Source organism: Canis aureus, chromosome X (genome assembly GCF_053574225.1).
Source record: "Canis aureus isolate CA01 chromosome X, VMU_Caureus_v.1.0, whole genome shotgun sequence".
NCBI classification, from domain to species: Eukaryota; Metazoa; Chordata; class Mammalia; order Carnivora; family Canidae; genus Canis; species Canis aureus.
Genome location: NC_135649.1, coordinates 93,971,274 through 93,997,210, shown reverse-complemented (window position 1 = coordinate 93,997,210; position 25,937 = coordinate 93,971,274). Strand labels below are relative to the sequence as shown.

Below are 25,937 nucleotides of genomic sequence, written 5' to 3'. Positions count from 1 at the left end.
GGTTAAAAGTTTAAGCCCAGGGTTAAATTTAGAATATGATTCATTGAAGACATCAAAATGAAAGAATCATCTGATGCTCTGGATGACTCATAATTTTAACAGATATTTGAAAATGCTAAGAAATCGCTTGTTGGAATGTATTTATTTTGTTATGTGTTGAGATATACCACCCTGGTGTACTTACAAAAGTATTGGCTTTATGGAGAAGACACCAGCCTTAAAATTTATTAGCTTGTATATTAGTTTTCTATTGCTGTGTAACAACTCACCACAAATTTACCGGTTAAAACATTATATATTTTTTTCTTTTTTTTCCCCCCCAGTTTTATGTAGGTCAGACGTACAGATCTACTTTACCTGGTCCTCTGCTCAGGGTTTCACAAGACTGAAATCAAGGTGTTGTCTGGAATGCAGTCTTATCTGGAAACATGACGAAGGATGAATCCATTTCCAAACTTTACTCAAGCTGTTGGCAGAATTTGGTTCCATGTGGTTAGAGGACAGAGTCTCCATTTTCTTGCTGTCAGCCAGGGGCCATGCTCAGTTGCTGGAGATTGCCCTCAACTCTTTGCCCTATGGCCATCTCCATAGTCAGCTCACAATATGGCATTTGCTTCTTTAAGACCAGCAGAAGACTCTCATTTGAATCTCTCTTGCTCTAAATTCCTCTCTTCAGGAAAGACCTGAATCCTCTTTGAAAGGACTTTCTTGATTAAGTCAAGCTCAGTCAGGATAATCTCACTTTTGATTAAATCAAAGACAGTGTATTCAGAACCTTGATTACATATGCAAAATCTCTTCACCTTTGTGATACCAGGTAATCAAGGAGAGAAATCTCATCATATTTACAAATCCTACACATATTTTAAAGGGAAGGGATAAAACAGAGCATGTACACATATGGGGAGGAGGGGAATTGCAGAGTCCGTATTAGAATTCCGCCTACCACATATTGGTTTTGTGTTTATAAACACCACATTTTCATATAAATTAAATAACTTCACATTTCTACTTATTTCGATTTGCGCTTTAAAGCTTTGCAAAATACTTGGCATACCTCTTATCTGGGGTTTGTGTGTGTGTGTGTGTATTATCCAATATTAGAGAAAAATAAATGGAAGGGGTGGTTAATGTCCTTCCAGTATCATAGAGTCACAGGTCCACCTAAAGGCTATTTAGGAGAGTAAACTGTATTTGACTTACTGTTTACTATTGATTAATGTTCCCAGACATGATGTTACATGTTAAATTATGGATTTTCATTTAGTATAGGTGCCAATAATTGGCAGAAAGGATAACCCAGATGTTATAGATTATATGACCTTGTAAGTCAATAACCAATTGTCTATATACTCTAGGAATTGTATCCATTCCTTTTTATATGACTTCTGCGTAGCTCCTCAATTTTACTTTTAAATTAATCTCAACATTGTACTGGCTCCCTTCATAATAAATTATTTAGATAAATATTTGACCTCACATATTTGCATGAAGTTCATCCCAATTACATGAGTTATTTAAATGGGTGACAGGCACTGAGGGGGGCACTTGACGGGATGAGCTCTGGGTGTTATTCTGTACGTTGGCAAATTGAACACCAATAAAAAATAAATTTATAATTAAAAAAAATGCAATATTTACCTGACATGTTTTGTACACTCTTGCTGCCAAAGCCAACCTAAGTTTGAACATTAGCAGTGGCAAAATCTCTATATCCCCAGGCATCCTTTCAATTTTAAGTTGACAAAAGGTCTTTCCTATAATAAGAGATAAATAAGATAATAAAACATACCACGTTTTCCAAGCTATGTATATCATATATGTAATATAAGATCACATTAATTCTGGCAGGAAGTACTCAGTGAATACTTTTGAATCAATGACAAAATTAATGAAATGAGAGCAAGAATAGTTAATTGAGGTGAAGATTGTTAAAGAATATTTCATAGTAGTCTTATGAAAGTTTTATAAAAAGATAATTTCAAAGGTTAAAACTCAATTAGAAGTCTAGTTCAGTGGGCTTACTTAGGAGTAAGCCATCTCTGAAACCAGGTGTTCTATATGAAAATGTCAACACAGGGGCTCATGGGTGGCTTAGTCAGTTAAGCATCTGCCTTTGGCTCAGGTCATGATCTCAGTGGGGAGTCTGCTTCTCCTACTTGCCCCCCTACATACCCTTTGGGTGCTTGCTCTCTCAAATAAATAAATAAGATCTTAAAAAAAAATAAAAAGAAAATGTCAGCACAAATACATTCACAATTATTTTATTGTTCCACAGATCCTTGAGTTGTTTTTTCCCGTTGTTTTTCTATCCTTCAGGTTATATGATTTCTACTGTTGTCTTTACATTCACACTTTCCTCTGTCATCTTTATCTTTAATATATTATTGAGCACATTTAATGATTTCTTTTTAATTTCACATGTTTTTCAGTTCTGAAATTGCCATCAAAGTCTTTTTTAGAGTTCTAAGCTTTCTACCAATAATGTATATCTTTATTTTCATTTCAAGTATGTTCACCACTACCTCATGGAACATTGAACGTGGTTATGATAATCTGTTTTAAATCTTTGATAATCCCAGTGTCTGTGTCATCGCACAGCTGGCATCTGTCAATGGTCTTTCCCCTTAAATTTAATCAGATTTTTCTAGTTCTTTGCATGCCAAGTGTAAGAGTGCTGACAACACTGACTCCATCTTTGGCTCTGCATCTTGTTCATGCACCAGCAATGACCTCCCTCGGAGCTATTTGTTTTAGGTCCCATGGAGGTTAGGGTGTGCTCTGCCTGGAATGTGGTAAGGCTTGTTCTAATTTTCCCCTAAAGTGGCACACAGAAGGCTCCATGTTACACAGCTAGTAGAGATAACTGGCACACAGACAGTGTCACTTTAGATAGCTACCCCATGACCTCCCCACCATGCCCCTCACTCTATAAAAGCTGGAGATTAAGAGCTGCACTTGGCAGAGAATAGGGGCGGAGATTACCTGTGTTTTGGCTAAACGGTCTGCAAAGTTCTCCTTGTCAGAAAGTTACCCTGGGTTAAATTGTGTACATGGTATGTAGTGGCTTGCTGAGTAGCTTGCTTCGTTTTGGGTCACAAAGGGCCTTCTCAGTCTGGAGTGATGTAGGAAACAAAGACAAAAAGAAAGTAGATGAAATTAAATGTCTATATAACCTGCAGCCCATTGACAAATACTTGAGGCAGGCACAATATAATATTCCTGAGGAAGCTCCTAAGTGTCTTAATGTTACTGCTTTGCTAGGGAGAAAGACAGCCTTGGATTGACAATAACAAGGCTTCTGGTATCCTGTGTCTTTTTTAGCATATGAAGATCCTCTTGGAATTTCCCTTATCTTTACTTCCCCCAGCCCCAATGTATATAATCATTTGCTCCTAATAATGCCAGGGCAGCAGGAGCAGCAGCCAGCAGCAGTGCTTTCTGCCCATGGGTCCTGTTCCCTGTGCTTTAATAAAACCACCATTTTGCACTGAAGACATCTCAAGAATTCTTTCTTAGTCATTGGCTCTAAAACCCAACCAAACCTCACTGATATATTCAAAAAACAACATTATGGAGGACACTTTACTGATCCTGCTCTACCTTCTAACAATTGGTGAGGCAACCCAGAAACTAAAAATGAACCGAGCATGGGTAAAGGAACCCTCCTGGGGTAAGGCTCATTGTCCCCGGAGGGGGAAGGGAAGCTAGCTGTTGGGGAAATCCCAAGTTGGCCAGCCACATGGGGAGTTGGTCATGTTTTTTGAGTGTTTCAGGCCAGTGTGCAAGTACAGGGACAACCTGAAAACCCGCAAGGTATTGTTAGATATTTCATGTGAAACTAGGGGATGGAGAAGGGAAAGTGAACCAACTCTTGCAATGATGCTTAGCCATTGATTTCTGTGCTGCACCGTTACTGGAAGGGGGTTGTGAGTAGGGAGAGCATTGGAGCACACTCCAGAAGCACTGGATTGGGAGAGGGGATTGAGGGAGTGTAATGTTCCTCTAATGCAAACATTGTGTCTGGGAGAATCCAACAGCAGGAGGAAAACTTACAGACTGGGATGTGGGATGGCAAAGATGCATGGGTGCAGACTGCCATCTCCTAGGGTGAGAGCTGTTCTGTTCCAAGGGAGATGGGACCCTGGGGCATGGGATCCCTGGGATGGTGACTCTGATGGAGAAGATGTTGTCCTGGAGGAGGAGAATGATTTACTTACAGGCATGCCCTTTAATTCAGACAGAGACCCAGATCACATGTGAATCTGTCGATGTTAGAGAAGAGGTTCTCACTGGTCAGAAAATGATTATGAGGACGTAGTCTGCCACCGAATTGGTGGAACTAACCAGCCACTTTGAGCAAAGGGGCCTAGAAGGGGTGGCAGCTTGGGTATTGTGACTGTGGGATTGTGGAAGAGATGGCATTATGTTAAATGAGTTTGAGATGTCGAAGATGGCTTCAGACACTGCTTGATGTGCCTTGCGGCAGGAGTTCTGTGCCACAGGCATTGGTGAGAATCACAAGTACTTGGCTATTTTGAATGGATAAATGTTAGTTAGCATCGGGCTAATCTGGTCTGGCAGGGGGACGTTTCCTCCCTTCCATTGCACTGGACCTCTATGCAAGAACTCTAGGAAATTACACGTGAACTGGGAATGAGGGCCATTTGCAGACAGCATTTAGGAAGCCCAAACTAAGAATTATCTTTCTCTGGTATGAAAGACTATATCTTACAGTGAGCTCCAGGGGCATGGTTGAGGTTTTAGTGTTTGCCCTTGCTCCTAATGGTTAATTGGCCCACTGCTACTGTAGCAGCTATGGTGGCTGACTCAAGTGAAACCGAATCTGTCATAAAGGAAATAGATGGGTAGAAAAACAAAGGATCCTGCTGACAGTAAAATGGCAGAAAGGGGGCCTGTTAAGGTCTGTCATAAACAATTGTGGCAAGATCTAATATTAACTGGGACCTGAGAGAAAATAAGAGACAAACAACCCAATTTGACTCTCCCTCTCTGTGTGTCTCTCATTAACAAATAAATAAAATCTTAAAAAAAAAGGAAAAAAAGTTACAGGGAACAAATTACCAAAGTCAGACAAACTATAGATCAGCAGGCTCCCTCCCTGCATATTTCCTCCATACCTGAGTGTATTTTGGGCCTCTATATTTTATTTTATTTATTTATCTGTTTAAAAGATCATTTATGTATTTATTCATGACAGACACAGAGAGAGAGAGAGAGAGGCAGAGACACAGGCAGAGGGAGAAGCAGGCTCCACGCAGGGAGCCCGACGACGTGGGACTCAATCCCAGGTCTCCAGGATCACACCACCGGCTGAAGGCGGTGCTAAACCGCTGAGACACCGGGGCTGCCCGGGCCTCTATATTTTATAGGACCTGGATCTAAGTACAACAACAGGTAAATTCAGGTTGCATACCCAAGTAGTGAAACCCATCATTGTGAGTCATGCAAAGTGGGAACCTATACAGCCACTGGTTCCCCGAGAGTAATAAACCTCAAACAAGGTAAGCTACCTGTGGGACATAATGAGATTATTGCCACCTTTGGAGAATTAGAAAAGATAGGAGTAACCATGCCTGCTCAGAGCTCCAATAGTCCAGTTTTGCCTATAAAGAAATGTAATGGAACCTGGCCAATGACAATAGAGTATAGGGAACTCTATAAAGTTACTCTGTCCATCTGTGCCATGGTGCTCAGTATAGTTTTATTGTTAGAAAAAACCATGGCATCTATTAAGACATCATTATATACTGGACCTTCTAACACTTTTTTCAGCATTTTATTAGGATGTGCATCCCAAGACCAATTCACCTTCACATGGAGTTGAAGACTGTGGGTCTTCCAGAAGTTACCCCAAGGGTACTTTCATGGTCCTACCATTGGTCATGGAATGGTAGCTAGAGAGGATCCTTGGGTGGCTCAGGGGTCCAGTGCCTGCCTTCGGCCCAGGTTGTGATCCTAGAGTCCCAGGATCAAGTCCCACATTGGGCTCCCTGCATGGAGCCTGCTTCTCCCTCTGCCTGTGTCTCTGCCTCTCTCTCTCTCTCTATGTCTATCATGAATAAATAAATAAAATCTTAAAAAAAAAAAAAGGAATGGTAGCTAGAGATTTGGAAAAATGGGTATTACCAGAGGAGATGGTGCTTCATCATTGTTTAGATGACGTTATGTTAACTTGTGATAATTTATCCTCCTTATCTGTAGCAGTCACATTATTACAGGCATATTTAAAGTCATGAGGATGGGAGGTAAATACGAGAAGATTCAAGGGCCGGCTCAATAATGATAGCTCCTAGGCATCATCTGATTGGGTAAGACAAATGTGATGCTGGAGGCAGTCACATAAACTACAAGCTTTGCCAATCCGTAAAATGGTGAAGGAATTACAGGCTTTTGTTTATTGGGCTACAGGAGACCTTTTATATTCCCCATCTTACGAAGACATTAAGCCCTTTATATGCCTTGGTTAAAAAGAGAAGCCAGTGGGATTAGGGTTCTTACCAACCAGACTTTTGTTTAAAAAAGAAAAAAGATTGTATTTATTTGACAGTGATAGAGCGAGCATGAGCAGGGGAGAAAGGCAGAGGGAGCGAGAGAAGCAGACTCCCCTGCTTGAGCAAGGAGCCCAACATGGGGCTTGATCCCAGGACCCTAGGATCATGACCTGAGCCGAAGGCAGACATTTAGCCAACTGAGCCACCCAGGGTCCTCAACCAGAGACTTTCTTAAAGGCTCCAGTGCTATGGTTGCAGGTCTTGTCAGGTTTGAGGCTTATCATTTGGGAGGGATTTGTTTTGCAGTTGCCACAAAACCTCCCACCTGGTAAGACTTGAGTTCATTGGAAATTAGCTTGGAGAACCGCCCCTCCCCCCCCCCCCCCCCCCCCGCCAAGTAGCTTGATATTCTTATCCCTTGGAGCCAAGGTCTCACCTCCAGTATTATTCTAAACCCCTATTTCTACATGGGTCAGTGCCCAACACACGCAAATATCTGCTTCTGAACCTCTGACACTTGGTACTGAGGTAGGACTGTTAGTTTGGGTGCCAACTGAGATGCCTGTGTACAATATAGACATACCTAAGGTATAGGTATAGAAAATACCTAAGCCGGGATGGGTATTGGCTCACTGGGACTTCCTGTGAAACATTTATCACCCCTAGCCTTACACTGTTGTTCTTCCCCACTGTTGTATCAGAAAACTTCTTAACGTCAAGGGCTACCACTCATGTTGTAGTTCACAATCACTGAGGAACAATACAGTTCTAAGCATTTTCTTTGGTCTTATATTATTGCAGCTGTGGCATGGGGATGCTTTTGCTGATATCTGGCTCTAGGGTTATAGTGGAAGAATGGCATGTAAGGGTGGTACAGGCCACAGAGGTCAGGGGCAGAGTGTAGGAGGCTGACAGCACTGACTCCATCTTTGACCTTACATCTTGTTCATGCCCACACAGTGACTTCCCTTGGGGCTACATGTTCCAGGCCCCATGGGGGCTAATACATACCATGACCAGAACATGGGAATGTTTGTCCTCATCTTGCCTAAAGTGGCATGCAGAAGGCATCACTTGGGGTGATCAGTAGAGATCCTCCAGTGTACAGAAGGCACCACTTTAGAAAACTACTTCGTGACCTCACCATCATGCACATCACTCTACAAAAGCTGGAGATGGAGGTCCAGACTTGAGAATAACGATAGCAAATAGCTACATATCACCTGGAACATCAGTCTGCCCCGAATCCCATCATTAAGTTACCCTCAATGAAACTCCATAAATGGTATGGAGTGGCTTGCTTCATTTTTCAGTCTTTTTTTTAAAAAAATATTCATTTATTCATGAGAGACATAGAGAGGCAGAGACATAGGCAGAGGGAGAAGCAAGCTCCCCATGGGGAGCCCCACACGAGACACCATTCCAGGACCCCAGGATCATGACCCAAGCCAAAGGCAGATGCTCAACCACTGAGCCACCCAGGTGGCCCCATTTTTCAGTCTTAAAGTGCTTTGTCAGTCTGGAGGATATTATTTACTGGCACTTCTACAACTTATAACACCATGCAAACTTGGACCATGTCTTGGATATTGTTAACACTATGCTATGAAATTCTCTTTGAAGAATGTTGCTTTTCTGTGTTTTTAGTTGGAAGTCAACCCAGTTAGTTTTAGAGCGCAAGTTCTGTGTCACCTTCTGTATGAGGTGGTCCTCATATCCATGAAGTTTTCCAACTTCTTTTCAAGTGTTTCTTGGGTCTGCCACATTTGCTACTCAGAGGCTAGTCAAGTACTTAGGCAGTTGTTGATACGGTAAACTTCTTGAAGCCTTTGCTACACTTCTCTGGGTCTGTTCTGCTTATTAACAGCTTAAGACTCAGCCTGGAATTTATGTTGTTTCAATCTGTTGATTTAGGAGCTTCTCTTTTCCAGGTTCTTCTCTGGAACATTTCCCACATACCCCAACTTTAAGCACCCTCCCACCTCGTTTTTGGATTTGCCTGGCTGGAAAATGAAGTTCTTTTAGAGTTCTAACCTTTTACACTGTTGTACAATTCCATGTGACTGAAATCTCCTTTAGGGCAGAGTGGTGAGAAAAAATTAATTTCCATTCAGGTTTTCATTTTCATCCTCAATCTACCTGCTCTACTTGACACTTGAGATTCCTTAAGTGCTTTTTCTGTCCAGTTTTTAGTTGTAATCAGTGACATATACAGACCAATTTGGTTGGCCTCCAATTACTTTATTTCTTTAGGCCTCCAGTTATTTTATTTATTCATTTATTTGGCCTCCTGTTAGTTTAAATGGGCAAAATAGAAAACATTTCACATCTAACCCAAACTCAGTTTTAGAAAATGTAATGAGGGACGCCTGGGTAGCTCAGCAGTTGAGCATCTATGTGCCTTTGGCTCAGGGCGTGATCCCGGGTCTGGGGATTGAGTCCCACATCAAGCTCCCTGTGAGGAGCCTGCTTCTCCCTCTGTCTGTGTCTCTGCCTCTCTCTCTCTGTGTCTCATATGAATAAATAAATAGAATCTTTAAAAAAAAAAAGTAAGAAAGAAAATGTAATGAAACCATGCCAAGCTGGACATATAATTATATTGGTATGTCAAATCCTCCATTTTTTTTGTAATCATCAACTAATACAGTTAATGTGGTGAACAGTTAACATATATGTAGTATTTTCTTCTCTTCCTTTGTAATGCCTCTCTCCCTTTCCTTCCTTACTTACAGTTTTGTTCAGTTAAGCAAAAACATCTAAATATGACAGGTTCTGTGGAAATTCTGTCATAGCAAATGAATAATAGAGAGTGGGTCACACTGAGTTTGAGACTATGATTCCACTCTTAATACCATGAATATCTGAGTTTGAGACTATGATTCCACTCTTAATACCATGAATATCTGAGTTTGAGACTATGATTCCACTCTTAATACCATGAATATCTAAGGGACAGATCCTCTTCACTGCAATCTTTTTTAAAGATTTTTTTTTGGGGGGGGGGGATCCCTGGGTGGCGCAGCGGTTTGGCACCTGCCTTTGGCCGGGGGCGCAATCCTGGAGACCCGGGATCGAATCCCACGTTGGGCTTCCTGCATGGAGCCTGCTTCTCCCTCTGCCTGTGTCTCTGCCTCTCTGTCTCTCTCTGTGTGACTATCATGAATAAATAAATAAAATCTTTAAAAAGAAAAGATTTTTTTTTTAATTTGAGAGAGAAAGAACATGTGGAGTGAAGAGGGGCAGAGTGAGAGGCAGAAGCAAACTCCCCACTGAACAGGGAGCCAGACTGGGTGGGGCTTGATCCCAGGTCCCTGGTATCATGACTTGGGCTGAAGGCAGACACTTAACCAACTAAACTACCCAGGCACCCATCTTCATTGCAATTTAGAATACCTTTTACTTATTATTCAAGATTTAAGCACCTCCTTTTTACTAAATGTATTAAATCTTAGGGATAGAAATATAAAAATTTGCCGAAAAATGTTACATTGAGAGTTCTACAAATTTGATATTAAGCACTAAGAGGTATTCTGGAAACATGTTAATTGAGAGAGATGATTTGTAAGTAGGCTTATATAACAATTCTGACTTTTCCCCCATAATTGCACAATAGTTAATATGGTGAGAGTTATAGAACACTTTATTGTGCATAGGTCAGAATTCTAGTATTAAATTGAGAGAAACTGCAGATGTGGCTATGAAGAATGTCCTTGCTTGTAAAAAATATAAACTGACCTCAAGTTTCAGAGAATATTTTGATTAAATTTGAATTTCAGTTTGAATGCCAGGATCCATGTTGAATTAACTCCAGGATAAGCAACTCTACCAATAAACATGAAATGGAGCAAGGGAAGTTCAAAGACTCACTAATGGGAAGAGCAAGAGGAAGAAATACAGGAAAGGTGAACCGAAAAAAAAAAAAAATTAGAGAGTTACAGTCTCAGATCAATACATCCATTCTATGTTTTGAACATGAGGAAACCTAAGTTCTAATTTGGTAAAAAAAAAAAAAAAAAAAATTAGCTATAGTCCACAGGGGCACTGAGAGATAGAGTTCAGCAAGAAGAGGGGTCAGCAAACTTGATAAAAGGGCCAGATAATATTTTAGGCTTTGTGGGCTGCATGGACTCTGCTACAACTCTATCCCTGAAGTGCAAGAGCAGCTATAAACAATAGGTCAATAGGTAAATGGGGGTGGCTAAATTCCTTTTTTTAGAAAAAGATTTTATTTATTTATTCATGAAAGACACACAGAGAGAGGCAGAGGGAGGAGCAGGCTCTCTGGGAGGAGCCTGATGCGGGAGTCAATCCCAGGACCCAGGGATCATGACCTGAGCCAGAGGCAGATACTCAACCACTGAGCCACCCAGGTGCCCCGGGCGGGGGGGATTAATTCCAATAGAAATTTAGTAACACAGATAGTGATCCAGATTTAGCACATGGGTTGTGGTTTGCTGAACCCTAGCCTACAGCACAAACTGCTTGATTCCCCATTGAATATCAACTGCCTATCCCTGTGCAGGCGATCGGGACTTTACTTTTATAGAAGAGTACAAGGGACTAAAATTTAACATTAGGGGTGAGTTTTTCTGATCTCTGCAACTTAAAGTACATTTAAAAATAAGATGGATTAATGGGAAAAGGATGGATTAATGGATAGATGAATGTGATAAGCAACTATGGTAAATGTTAATTATGGAATCTAGATAACAGGTGTATGTGTATTCCCTGTGTAATTATTTGAATTTGTTTGCACTTGAAAATGTTAATATAGAATATTTTAATATGGGATCAAATTCAAATTTCTTAAAATATGTAAGGTTACCTATAAAAATTCTTACTAAAATTAAATACAATAGTCTTATGACACATTAGAAATAACCAGTTTAAAATGAAATATTTTCAAATAATTATATATGCATCACTTCTACCTAAATTAGTTGTAGAATTTGTACACTTTCTCCATTCAACTTTTTATAACAGAACTTAAAGCTGTTTGCTGGAAAAACCAACAAATGGTTAAGTTAAATGACGTAAATTTCATTACCGATCCAGTTTTTAGGGTTTGCTTTATTTAGACAGTCATATAAATATTCATTTATTTTTTTATTTTATTTATTTTTTTTTAATTTTTATTTATTTATGATAGAGAGAGAGAGAGAGAGAGAGAGGCAGAGACACAGGCAGAGGGAGAAGCAGGCTCCATGCACGGCAGCCCGACGTGGGATTCAATCCCGGGTCTCCAGGATCGCGCCCTGGGCCAAAGGCAGGTGCCAAACCGCTGCGCCACCCAGGGATCCCTAAATACTCATTTTTGTCTAGGGTTTAAAGGCAAATCATATTGTGATTTTTACTCAAAGTTCTGTTAAGATTATTGGAAAAGGGAGGATCCCTGGGTGGCTCAGCGGTTTAGTGCCTGCCTTTGGCCCGGGGCGTGATCCTGGAGTCCCAGGATTGAGTCCCATGTCGGGCTCCCTGCATGGAGACTGCTTCTCCCTCTTCTTGTCTCTGCCTCTCTCTCTCTCTCTCTCTGTCTCTCATGAATAAATAAATAGAATCTTCAAAAAAAAAATTACTGGAAAAGGTGACATGACCCAGTACATATATAATGAGAAGTCAAGACAGGCTGGCCTGTGAGTGGTTAACTATAGTGCACATTTTTTTCCCCCTGAACTGTACATAACTTTTTTCTCAGCAGAGAAAGCTAAATGAAAATAGAAAATGCCCTCTTGCCACTCTGTTGTAATAGTATGCCTAATTTGAAAGTTATTATTGTTGTTCAGGTCTAATCTCATTAGAGGCAAATGTACATTATTTACCATTTTCAATAAAACATTATCTTTAATGATACCAACCATTAGAATCTATAAGATTTTTATAGCATTTGCCTTTAAGTATATGAATCCTAAAGAAGTTGTAATCAATGGATTATGTTAAATATTTTGATCAGCCTGTCAAATATGAAAACAGTTTACTAATGGTTCTTATTTTTGTATTGTGCCATCTCAGTCATTAAGGAAGACAGCCATGGAGTAGCAAAATGTATTAACCAATCATGAAGATAAACCTTCCATCTCTACTCTTTTTTTTTTTTTTTTTTAAGATTTCATTTATTTATTCATGAGAGACTCACAGAGAGAGGCAGAGACATAGGCAGAGGGAGAAGCGGGCTCCCTGAAGGGACTCCATCCCATAATCCTGGGATCACGACCAGAGCCAAATGCAGATGCTCAACTGCTGAGCCACCCAGGTGCCCTCTACTTCTTGATATAATGTTGACATTATTATTGACTGGTGTACTCTGATGCAAGTATTGTGGAGGCCAAGAAAAATTAAGGCCATTCCACCTAAAGTTTAGCATTAGCACAAGTACAGCCATCTTAGGCCCCTGTGAATAAGAGCTGAACTTTACAGGAAAAACTGCAGAATGTCCTCAGCAGGGAATCCCATATCAGAAAGACAACAGAGCTCAGAATTGCCCTCGGCAGAGAATCCCATATCAGAAAGACAAGCGAGCCCACCCCCGTGGTAGAAAGTCCCATATTAGAATGAGAACAGAGCTCAATGCCCTTGAAAGCCCCATATCAGAATGTAAACAGAACTTGAGAAATTCCTCTGCCCCTTCTGAAAATCCCCTAAACCAGCCTATAAAAAACCCAGCTGTAACCCACTTCGGGTTCCAAGTCCCTGCTCCACTGTGTCGGGTATACTTGGACCCAAGCTCCAGCTTGCTAATAAACCCTCGTGGGCTTGCATCGGTGTCGGCTCCTTGATGGTTTCTCGGATTCGAAATCTTGGGCACAACAGTATGAGAAAGTAGTTCCAAAGCTATGTACACACATAGAAATCACCCTAAGTCACAAGCTGCATAAATACGAAGAGTAGCAATCAATCACAAAATTCCTAATTCCACCAAAATCAGGCCAAAAGCATCTTCATTTTGCCTTGGATGGGCAAATAGTTTCAGGGAGGAAGAACTTCCCCTGCCCTATGCTTCTTCTGCCTGGACTTAGAATCAAATGGACATCAGACAGATTAACAGGAGAAAATCAAATTTAATAGGCATACATACAGGGAATTGACACAGACAGAAGTTCCAAAGACAGTGAGGCAATGTCAAGCTCATATGGGCTAAGGAGAGAGGTAGGGGACTGAGGACACAAAAGGAAGAAAGACAAGGAGGCCAAAGGAAATGTTTTCAAAAACAAAGCAGATAAGGTGAAGGGGAGTCTGTTAATAGCTCTCTTTCCTGGAACAGTCTGTCCTTTCCAATGTAAATATAGGCATTGGAGGGGGAGGCAGAGGGCTTTTCTACAACTGCTGGGTTTTGATTACTTTTAACTCGAAATATTCTTTATGCAAAATGGCCCACCTTGAGGCATCCTGGCATGGGCCCCTACAGTTGTCAACACTTCACATTTAAATTAATAGCTCAGGGTTTTCAGCCTTCTTTTTTTCCTTCTTCTTCTTCTTCTTTTTTCTCTCTCTCTCTCTCTTAATGACAAGATAACAAGTACAAAGAACAAATCAGCTGAAATTGTGTTCAGTCATAAACAGTTCAAGGAAATAAAAAATGAACAAACTAACGGACAGGTCACTTTTAAACCATTGAGTTAATAGAGACCAGAGCTGCATTTGATCAAAACCTAGCACAAATCAGTAGTGCATGTTAAAATCAGATTTCCACTGTTGGGTATTCTCTAAATAGTTACTTAGCCACTTCATAATGAATAATAAGACAAGTATAGTTCAAGTATACTTGTAAAAGTATGCTCAATGACACTGTCAGACCAAAGCTTTTAAATAACCCACAAGCAAAAAATCTGATTGCACATATGCTACCATAAGCCCAGAACTATGCAGTTGGAAGGCATGCAAAAGAAGTTTAAAGACTAGGCCTGATTTTTGCATCCTAGTTAAGAGAAATTAAAAGTGACAGCATAAACATGACACTGTTTAATATTGATACAACTGTGGTAGAATTTGTGTTTAATATAGCCCCCCAGTTAAATGGGCTCTTAAACACATGATACAAGTGATAGAGTTTCTGTTTAAAATTCTTTTAAAATTTTATTTTCTATTTGAATCAATTTATAGTTCTAGTTGGTTCTCTCATGTAGTAGTTGACTGTAACAAGCAGATGTCAGAATAAGGAGGCAGGAGAGCACCAAAACGGACTTTAAAAAAATCACATCCATGCTCCTTGCATGGTGTTTGTGAAGCAGTAGCGGTTTTGGATCTACTACACCTTCTGGCCTTTGAGCTTAGGTTGATGAATGCTCCATATGTTGTAATAAACTGACTCAGCCGTCTGCCACTCACAGCTGTGTGATGGTGGAAAACCTACTACTTTGACTCCACTCTTTCCCTCAGGGCAAATCCCATCTACTTTCCCAGTAAATAAATGAGGACACATGTATGTCCTAGAACAATTCAAGTACTCTTTCAATGGAAGTTCTTTTCCTTACGCTGGCTTCATCAGAATTAGATTTAAAATACACTTAATGTTTTTCCTAGGGGGAAAAAATTGTATCTAAGCATCTGGCAATACTTGGTTAAAAAAAGATAACAAATACAGAGATGAACATGTTTAATGGAGTGATAAACTCCTAGGGAATGAAAGAAATAAAAAGAAAAATGGAAGTTAGGGGGCAGTTAGAGGTAAGCTACGTCATTTTATTTATTTATTTGAGAGAGAGAGTGAGAGATCATGAGCAGGGTGGAAGGGTGGAGGGAGAAGCAGACTCCCAGCTGAACAGGGATCCTGGTGCAGGGGATCTAATCCGGGACCTTGGGATCATGACCTGAGCCAAAGGTAGATGCCTAACTTTAATAGACTGAGCCACCCAGGTGCTCCGAGGCTGTAATTTAAAGCCACGTGCCTTAAAGGCACCACCTTCAATGAAGGGGTTAAACTAAATAAAACTTGAGGTCAAAAAATAAGATTAGGAAAATCGAAAATTTATAACCATACACAATCTTCACCTTGGGCTGGTGTTTGAACGTATAGTATCAAAATGATTTGAGAAATCCCCAAAGAAAGATAGTTCTGTAAATTTGACTCAGGTGGACAGTGCCAAAAGCAAATCCCTTCTAACAGGATACCTCTTCAAACCAAGGTCATGCAGTATCCCTACACGTACAGCCCTACTAAACAGGAGATTTTCACAAATTATAAATACATGAGAAAACAAGCTATGTGAGAAAAAGAAAAACTTTAAATAGAAATAGAATTTCAAGAGCCACAATTAATGGAATCAGTTGATTGAAAGCTGGAATAATTTTTGTGTTTTTCATAAGCAAAGAATGAGCAAAGCTCAAAGTAGATAAACAGGATGTTCAGTTTTGCTAGAAATAAAAGGTATGCCATGGGTTAATTATCATCAACCCACCCTGATAGTGTTATACAAGACTCTACACGTTGGGACTGTGCATGGAGTCCTGGCTCTGGCAAGAACTAACTCTATGGCCCTAGGAAAGCTACTTTTACTATCTGTGTCAGTTTTCTCACTTATAAAATGAGGATAATATCTGAGTTTAGTGTTTTTATTAGGATAAGATAAGATTATAAAAGCTATAAAAGCCCGTAGTTAAATACATACCAATAGATATTCAATAGGAATAGTTAAATGTATTCATATTAAAGTGCGCATTCAAAACATTTTACTATCTAATGAATAAAGTGTTAAGCATTGGTAAACAAAGCTGGTTAAAACAAAAGAAATGGTCAGGTGGTGAAAGACTTATAAATAAGCAATTATAATACAATGGGGGTTTTTTTGGTCTTAATGTTGATGCATATAGATTGAAACTGAAATCTGTAAGGGTGAGTGGTTCAAATTTCATCATGATGTAGTTATTGAATGCTTTACACGAAAGGAAGTATTCAATCTGGGGCACCTGGGTGGCTCAGTGGTTGAGCATCTGCCCTTGGCTTGGGTCATGATCCCAGGGTTCTGGGATCGAGTCCCACATCGGGCTCCCCATGGGGAGCCTGCTTCTCCTTCTGCCTATGTCTCTGCCTCTCTGTGTGTGTCTCATAAATAAATAAATAAATAAAATCTTTAAAAAAGAAGTATTCAATCTCAATAAAAAATGGTTAATAAGAATTTCTTGGCAGAAAAGGGAAGTGGAAAGAACCCTATGGCAAAGTCAAAGAGGCACAAGATTATATCCCAAAAATGACAAGTAGTGCATTGCAGATTAAGTTTACTATATTAAAGGCTATATGGAAGAAAGCAATGTTGACTGTAACAAAATTGACATGGCCTTGTACGTGAAGTTTAAGAGACTGGAACCAATATTAAGTGTTAGAGAATTCCACTTTTTTAATTATTTTTCATAGGGAATTTAATTTTTAGAGTTCAAAGTCATATGGAAGATAGTTTCCATAAATAATGCATTTCATATTTTCTTCAATCATACGTGGATGGACACTTAAGGTGTTTCCATGTCCTAGATATTGTAAATAATAATGTAATAAGCACCAGAATACAGATAGCTCTTGAACATAGTGATTATAATTTGTTCAGATATATAGCCAAAATTGGGATTGATGGATCATATGAGTGTTTTACTTCTAAATTTTTTTTTTGAGAAACCTCAGTTTATCGCAGTGGCTGTTTGCACTCCCACCAACAGTGCACAGGCCTTCCCCTTTCTCCACATCTTCACCAACTCTTATCTCTTGTCTTTTTGATGATAGCCATTCTGATTAATGTGAGGTGATATTTCACTGTGGTTTTGTTTTGAAATTCCCTGATGATGAGTGAAGTTGAACATTTTCTTTTGTACCTGTTGGCCATCTATATGCCTTCCTTGAAAAAAAAAATGCCCATTCAAGACTTCTGCATATTTTGTTGTTGTTGTTTTAGAGAGAAAGAGCTAGCACACACTAATGGGGTAGCAGGAATACAGAGGGAGAGGGAGACAGAGAATCTTAAGCAGGCTCCAAGCCCAGCATGAAGCCCTACATGAGGCTCTATCTCACAACCCTGAGATCATGACCTGAGCAGAAATTAAGAGTCAAATGCTTAACCTACTGAGACACCCAGGAAACCCTTCTGCTTGTGTTTTTTAATTGGATTGTTTTGGCTTTGTTTTGTTTTGTTTTTGGCTTTTTTGTTTTTTTGGGTTTTTTTTTGCTATGTGTTGTAGGAGTTTCTTACCTGCTTTGGATTCACTCCCTATCAGGTATAGTGTTTGCAAATATTTTTTTCCCAGTCTGTAGATATCCTTTTTATTTTATTGATTTTTTATTTTGCTGTGCAGAAGTATTTTAGTTTAACATAAACCCTCTCATAGGTTTTTTTTCTTTTTGTTGCTTACGCTTTGGATGTCATATTCAAAAAAATTATTACCAAGACCAGTATCCAGAAACTTTTTCCTTATATTTTCTGTTAGGAATTTATAGTTTCAGGTTTAATGTTAAAGTCCTTAATCCAGTTAAATTTTTTTATTAGAATTAATTTTTGTAAGTGTTATAAGATAGAGATCCAATGTCATTCTTTTATATGTGATTATCCAGTTTTCCCAACACCATTTATTTAAGAGACTATCCTTTACCCACAGAGTATTCTTGGCTCTCTTGTCCTATGTTGGTTAATCAAATATGCTCAGTATATTTTTGCATTCTCAATTCTGTTCCATTGGTCTACATGTGTGTTTGCTAATTCTTTTGTTTGAAGTTTCAAATTTGCTCCTGAATGCCTATAACAAATTTTTTATTTACTGTTTTTTTCAACTCTCCAATTTATTTACCTTATCTCTTTCTTTCCTCTATTTGTTGAAACATAGTCATCATAACTTCCTTTACTTCTATAATCACGATATTCTTTAACATATAATTGTTCCTTTCAAGTCTTTATTAAATACAACACCTAGTTGCTCTCTTGGTTTATATTGCATACTTTTTTCCCCCAGTGAGTGAGTTACACTTTCCATTTTCTTTGCATGGTCTTATGTTTTTTTTGAAACTTAACATTTCTGATAATATGGCCTTTGTTCAATGAGTGGAGTGTGGCAGAAGGGAGCCCCCACCTCTTGGTCACACATGCTGCAATCCTAGCCTCAGCTATAGGCGCCAGTGACCTGGAGGACAAATGTTGATACCCTGCTCCTTTTGGGAAGAAAACCTTTTGATGTGGAACTGGGAAGAGAGGAAACTGTTTTCTTTCCCTTCATGGACTAGAGTGTCCATCTCATTGAACTTGACCAGGGGAGGGAGGATATGGATGTTCGTTCACATACAAAGACTCTCATAATTCTTACCTTGTTTTAATAGATTTTCTTGAATAAAGGATCTTCATTTGAAGTATTCCTTGAGGTCGATTTTCAGAGAATTAAATGTTTGTCTTTTTAAGTAATTTTTACCACTTACAATAATGGCAGGTAGGTCTGTGGAGCTCCTCACACTGTCAGTCCAGATGTAGAACCTCAGCTTTTTTTAACATGACCTAATTTAAGAATATATTTTACATCATGACCCGGTAAGTACATGCATGTCTGTACACTCTTAATAGTAACCAGATTTTACAGAATGATACTTTTCCTTACTAAGTGTGACTCATTCCACTATCTTCCTATTCTATTTTGCCTAATTAAAAAAAGTACTAGTTGGCAATATCTGTATTGATTTTTCTATCCACTAATAGATTGTGACTAACAAATTGAAAAACACTGTTCAAGTTGATTTGCAATCTTGGTTTATTTGCCCACTCATTTATTCTTTTATTAATTGAATCTGTAATTATTTAGCACATTAGTTCAATTTTCATTTTTGAAAGTACACATATGAGCGAAATATAATTGTTACTCATAGGAGCTTAAAATCTACTTGGGGAACATATTAAATATGGAAATGCTATTGACAATAGACCTAATCTTGGATCATGTTAAGCAGAGGAGTAATGCAATCATATCTGTGTTTCAGGAAGTCAAATTCGGATGTGGTATAGAGGTTGGATGAGTGATGGGGAGAAGCCAAAGTCTGGTATATCAATTCAGAAGCTTTTGCATTAAGTCAGCAATGTGGTGTGAATTCTAATTTAAATGTAGTAGAATCAGATACAAGAGTTGACAAATGGGAATCTAAAAGACATGTAGCAGATCGGGTCAGTAAAATACAATGATAGGTGAATTTTAAGATGAAGACTTTTTTTGTGCAGTGGAGGATGCCTGTGGCATTATTTACTTGAGGGAGAATAGGAGGAAGAAGGGATAGGTTTAGGGAAAAAATTGGCAAGAAAATGTCTCTTTTTGTGAGTGTTGATGATTTGTTCTTAATTGAAAAAATATGAACTTTGAGAAAAGCATTAATTTAGAAGTGTGGTAGAAATTGGAGGAATTGAACAGAAAGTGATACACCATTGAGTGAAAATAAAAAGTATTCAGCAACTCTGTTATTTGTGAAATTATATTTGACTTAATATGTATTATGTAAATGTTTGGTACTATTACTTTTGTGTTTTTAAGTGTAATGCATATAGTCACTTCCATTTTAGTGAAAAGTCGTAGTTACAAAAGAAAGCAATTTAAAGAGTTAAGGTATAATAAAGTACAACAATTATATCTGAAATCAATTATGAACTAAAACATTTGCAAGAGACCATGTTATTTTGACTGTAGAGTAACAGTGAACTATTTGAAAGTAAATGACTGAGTTTAGACTTTTGTGAGTGATTTTGATGCTTCCAGGTTTTAAAAGCAGCAAAAAATAATATTTATTTGCACTTGCATACTGTAGCTGAAATACCATCCGCTCCTGTTGATCACAAACATAAGAACCAGTTTTAAATTCCAACACAACCACTTATTAACTATGTAAAAATGAAGTAATTTTTGTCTTTAAACCTTGTTTCTTCATCACAAAGTATGAAGTAACACCAATTCCTTCCCAGAGTTGTCAGGATTCAACACAGAAGCTAAATGAAGGGATGAGCATCCATACTTGGCATGTAGTGGATACAAATGAATGAGATATAGGAAAAGACCTGCATCTACACATTAAATAGTAAAAATGAGTGAGCTGCTCAATCTGACATTCATAGTATTGCTGGAAGGAATACAGGCAAGCATTCTTCTTCTACTTTAGTAGCCATGTTATCATGGAGCAGAGTGACTGTAATCTTTGTTGTAAAGAATATTATTGCTCAAGTCATGTCATTTTTAGTCAATAGTAAAGGCCGTAATCCCCCAAATTTGAGGATAAAGATAAATACATTAGAAACTACTGCCTAGGGGCACCTGGGTAGCTTTGATGGTTAAACATCTGACTCTTGGTTTTGGCTCAGGTCATGATCTTGGGTTGTGAGATTGAACCTCAGTCAGTCTCCACACTGAACACAGTCAGCTTGAGATTCTCTCCCTTTCTCTCTCCCTCCCCCACTGCTCCTATCCCCTCTTGACCTTTAAATGCTCTCTCTTTCTCTAAAACAAATAAAATCTTAAAAAAAAAAAAGAAACTACTGCCCAATTGAATGTTTCCCTATTAAAGTGGTTTATATTCTCCCATAATTTCAGTGATTCTAACCATTCCCAAGGTCATATCACTAGGAAGTGTTTTGTAATTAGCAATTACCAAAAGTCAATTTTTATGATAATTTGTGATGGCACTAATATCTATAGAACAAATTCTCAAATGCAAATTTCTATTATGTTTATATAGTTTTAAAATGAGACTATAGGTGCCTTTCAGCTAGTTGTCAGAGAGGTTCACCTTCCCCAACACTTAACCTATAGGGATTTTATTATTTTTTTAAGATTTTATTTATTTATTCATGAGATACACAGAAAGAGAGAGGCAGAGACACAGGCAGAGAAAGAAGCAGGCTCCATGCAGAGAGTCCGACGTGGGACTCGATCCCAGAACTCCAGGATCATCCCCTGAGCTGAAGGCAGATGATCAACCGCTGAGCCACCCAGGCATCCCAATCTATAGGGGTTTTAAGTGTAATCACATTTACTCATAAATGCTTCTCCAAGCCCTCTGAAATCTCAGCTGGATAGCCAAATGCTGGTAGTGATGGTCAGGCAGCCTGTTGCCAGAGGAGCAGGGGCAGAATGATATTCCAGCTCTAAGGGTTCTTGATTTAGTGTCCTTGGAGCAGTATCAACATGTAATTTCCATTTGCATTACCCCTAGTCCTAGAGTTTAAGGACTATGGGAGAAGGAAGGGGCCAAGGAATATATAAATAAATGTATCATAGGGAAGTGTGGTAAACAAACACATATACTTCTTTTGTCTCCATTAGCCCTCTTTTTGTCTCTGCTTTTGGAGGAGGGAGCTGTGGGACAGAAGATAACAATGTATCACTTGGGATTTTCAGACATGCCTGTGGCAGGCAGCAGAAATTTAGCAGAGTTTCAGGCCCTCCGGCCTGCCACTACTCTGGGGCCTACTCAATCACACTGTGATCAATCTCTCACACACACACATGCACACATGTGTGTAAAAAACAAAGAAAATGTTATAAGGCTGTACTCTAGTTAACAATATTTTAACAATGTAAACTTACTTCTTTTGCTATTCAATTATATGTCACCATTGGGGAAAACATTAGAGTAAGAGTTCATTGGACTCTATTTTTACCAATTCCTAGGAGTCTATATTTTATTTTAAAGATTTTATTTATTTATTCATGAGAGACATAGAGAAAGAGAGCGGCAGAGACACAGGCAGAGGGAGAAGCAGGCTCCATGCAGGAAGCCTGATGCGGGACTCGATGGGACCCCAAGATCACGCCCTGAGCCAAAGGCAGAAGCTCAACCACTGAGCCACCCAGGTGTCCCAGGAGTCTATATTTTAAAATAAAAATTAAGAGCATGATAATTATGAAACTATCAGAAATTTGAACACTAAATGGTTGATATTTGCTGATATTAAGGAATTGTTCATTTTTAGATGTGACAGTGGTACCCTGGTTGTTTTTTACTCTTAGAGATTAACTGTAAATATTTGCAGATGATAGAATGTCTGGGATTTTCTTTTTTTTCAACACAATATGGGAGGTGAGGAAAGAAGTGGGCATATATCTGAAGTAGAATGGGCCATGGTTTTCTAAATATTCATACTGGATAATAAGTGCATGGAGATTAATTTTATTTCTGTGTATATTTGAAGTTGTCCATAATAAAAATAGAATCAACAAAACAGTGATTTCCCATGTAAGCTTTTTCAAACTGTACCACTTGAGACTAACTGTAAATGTCAGGTTCTCAGTCAATACCATAGACCACCTTATTCTCTCACATAAAACCTTTAATTCTGCTGCCGGTGATTTGATTGTCAAATCAATATGGGGAAACCAGGCACAGACTCTATTAATAAAGTCTCCTAAGTAGTTAATTTTAGAAACTTCCACTGTAAGATAGATAAAATGAACACCATTTAAATTTGCAAATCTATTTTTAAAGAGGTCATTTAAGCCCTTTAGAACAAAAGTATATCCTCATTCCTTAACAGGCAAGTTCAACAACATGATCACTTTAAAAGAATAACAACACATTTTTCTGCCCATGGCGCTAATTAGTCTCTGATTTAAAAAGCTAGAAATCACTTTGGCAGCAAGAAGTGTGTCTTGAAACTTGTCCTTTGTGCCTGTACTACTGAAACTAGACACTGGCAATAGGCATCTTTTTCAGAGATAATTTGAAAGTTGTCTTTAACCTAAAAATCATTAGTAAGATATGTGTGAAATTTTATTTTTTTAATTTAGAAAACTTTATTTATTCATAAGAGACAGAGAGAGAGAGAGGCAGAGACACATACTAAGGGAGAAGCAGGCTCCTAGCAGGGAGCCCAATGTGGGACTCCATCCCTGGACGGGGATCATGCCCTGAGCCAAAGGCAGACACTCAACCGCTGAGCCACCCAGGCGTCCCTGTATGAAATTGTATGGAGAAATTTTGCCAACCTATGAAATTTGCAAATTGTATTTACCTTTGCTATTAGTAAAATGATGGTTTTAACCAGCTCTTAATGCTTTACTTTACATTTTATTATAATTCAAAACGATTTTAATGTATTTAATTGTCAACATTTCAGACTTAGTTTTTTGTTTATGATAGCCTATGCATTAATAAAAGTTTAAAAAATTTCTATTAAATCACCTATACTTAATAAAGTCCTTAAAGGTATATTAGAGAAAATATTTTATTTATTTATTTTTAAAGATTTTATTTATTCATTCATGAGAGACAGAGAGAGAGAGAGGCAGAGACACAGGCAGACGGAGAAGCAGGCTCCATGCAGGGAGCCAGACGCGGGACTCGATCCGGGGACTGCAGGATCACACCCTGGGCTGCAGGCGGCGCTAAACCGGGGCTGCCCGAGAAAATATTTTAATATCAAAATCACCTTATGGTCATTATTTGTGCCATATTAACTTAACATGGGAGAAAAGTAATTTCTTACTTTTCACTGGTGTTGACACCTTTTTCATTACATTCTATAATTATAATTTCTTTGCTGATGTTGGGGAGGAAGACTTTCCTCTGCCCTAAACTCCTTCTAGCTGGATTTAGAATCAAATCGACATGAGACAGATTAACAGGAGAAAATCAAATTTAATACTGTACTTGTGGGGAATCCACAAAGACATGGAAATTCCAAAGACAATGAGTCAACAGGAAGCTCAGATGCACTAAAGAGAGGCTAGAGTCTGAGGATACAAAGGGAAGAAAGACCACTCAACAATAACACCAAAGGAGATGTTTTCAAAAACAAAAGTAGCCCTCTTAGGCAAATAAGTTTCTTAGGTGCAGGGGTGTCTCTGTAAATAGCTCTCTTCCTGCTACAGGCTCTCCTTTCCAATGTAAATTTAGGTAGTTGATGGGGAGACAGAGAGTTTTTCCTGCATCTGCCAGGTTTGATTACTTTTAATTCAAAATAATCTTTATGCCAAAGTGGCCCATCGAGGGCCCTTGGCCCCTACACTGAATAAAAGTAAAACAGAAGATAAAAGAAATGAAATAAGTTGACTTGTGCAAGGTAATATTGTTATTATTTATCTGTGATCACTGGGTGAAACCTTTTCTCTCTAATTCATTTAATGCTTTTAGTGATGAGAAACATCAACTATTGCCTTTAAGTACTTCAACTGGATTAATGTTGCTTTATATTTCTTGCCGTATAGTTTAAATTGCAGAGTGATGAGAGTTTCATTAGGCTCAAATGGAAGAAGTTCTACAACCTCAGTTTTTTTTTTTTAATTTTTTTTAAAATATTTTTTTTATTTATTTATGATAGTCATAATCACAGAGAGAGAGAGAGAGAGAGGCAGAGACACAGGCAGAGGGAGAAGCAGGCTCCATGCACCGGGAGCCCGATGTGGGATTCGATCTCGGGTCTCCAGGATCGCGCCCTGGGCCAAAGGCAGGCGCCAAACCGCTGCGCTACCCAGGGATCCCTACAACCTCAGTTTTTACCAAAAATTCACAATCATTGCCAGGTAGGAAGTTCGTGGTGGATGGTTCAACATTTCTGATTAAATTTGAGTATTACCCCACTCTCTCATGACTAGAGATGTATCTGGCTGCACTAACGCTGCAGTTAAGCATTCATACTGCCACGCAGCTGTCAGCTTGATACTTGTGACTTTATGGAATCCTTACAGAATAAGAATCAGGAGGCATCTTTAAAATTTACTGAAAAGTGTCACTCTTCCCAGGATGACAAAATGGAATCCTAAGGATTTTTTCAGTGAATTTTGTTTTTATGGTATACTAAGAAATAATGCAGTCACTACAAAAATGGGAAGAGCTCAACAGCCCAAATGAAAATTCAGTCATTTGTTTTTTTGTTTTTTTGTTTTTTTTTTAATTCAGTCATTTGTAAATTCATATGTAAAATAACTGACCACAACAGCTACCACAGTCTTTTGTTTCAACATCTATTCCATTGTGACATTTACTCCCCTTAGCTTTCCACTTACTGAGATGAAAGTGCTTTACAGGCTTTTTGAGTATTCTTGGGCCTGAAGATGGGTTGCTATGATCTGAAGTTAACTGAGTGACATTTAAGACTCAAGTGGCTGTCTTCCTGCCAAGGTTGATTACATTTGAGATGAAGACTGTGAAAGAAGTTGAGGAACTCGTCGGTATAATAAAGCAGGGAAGGAGAACACTGAGTGGGATATTGTACATGAGGAATTTAAAATCCAAACCGATAGGAGATGCAGGTAGAAGGTAAAGTGCCAACTCCAAAAACAGGTCCAGTGGTGAAACAGAAAACGAGACAGGGTACATTTAGATGGGGGCTCATTGATCTGTTCAGCCAATGTATACCAAGTCTGGTGATAGAGGATTTGAAAGTGGACTGTGGATGTGGACAGCCTGGATTAGGATGGCGGTTCTATACAGGTGCATGACTTCAGACAATTTACTTAGCCTTTCCATACCTTAGTTTTCTGATCCGTTGAGTG

The 25,937-nt window shown here is 38.8% G+C and overlaps 1 long non-coding RNA gene across 1 annotated transcript in view; it reads right to left on the bottom strand.

Annotated features, from left to right (window-relative positions):
- Positions 1-351: 351 nt before the first annotated feature.
- Positions 352-25,937, bottom strand: part of LOC144307557 (uncharacterized) — a 150,281-nt gene continuing 124,695 nt past the window's right edge. Inside the window, exons 2-4 of the long non-coding RNA XR_013374398.1 lie at positions 18,786-18,970; positions 1,642-1,757; positions 352-466 (exon numbers count right to left, since the gene is read on the bottom strand). This is a non-coding gene — a long non-coding RNA (uncharacterized LOC144307557). The remainder of the gene's footprint in view (positions 467-1,641; positions 1,758-18,785; positions 18,971-25,937) is intronic.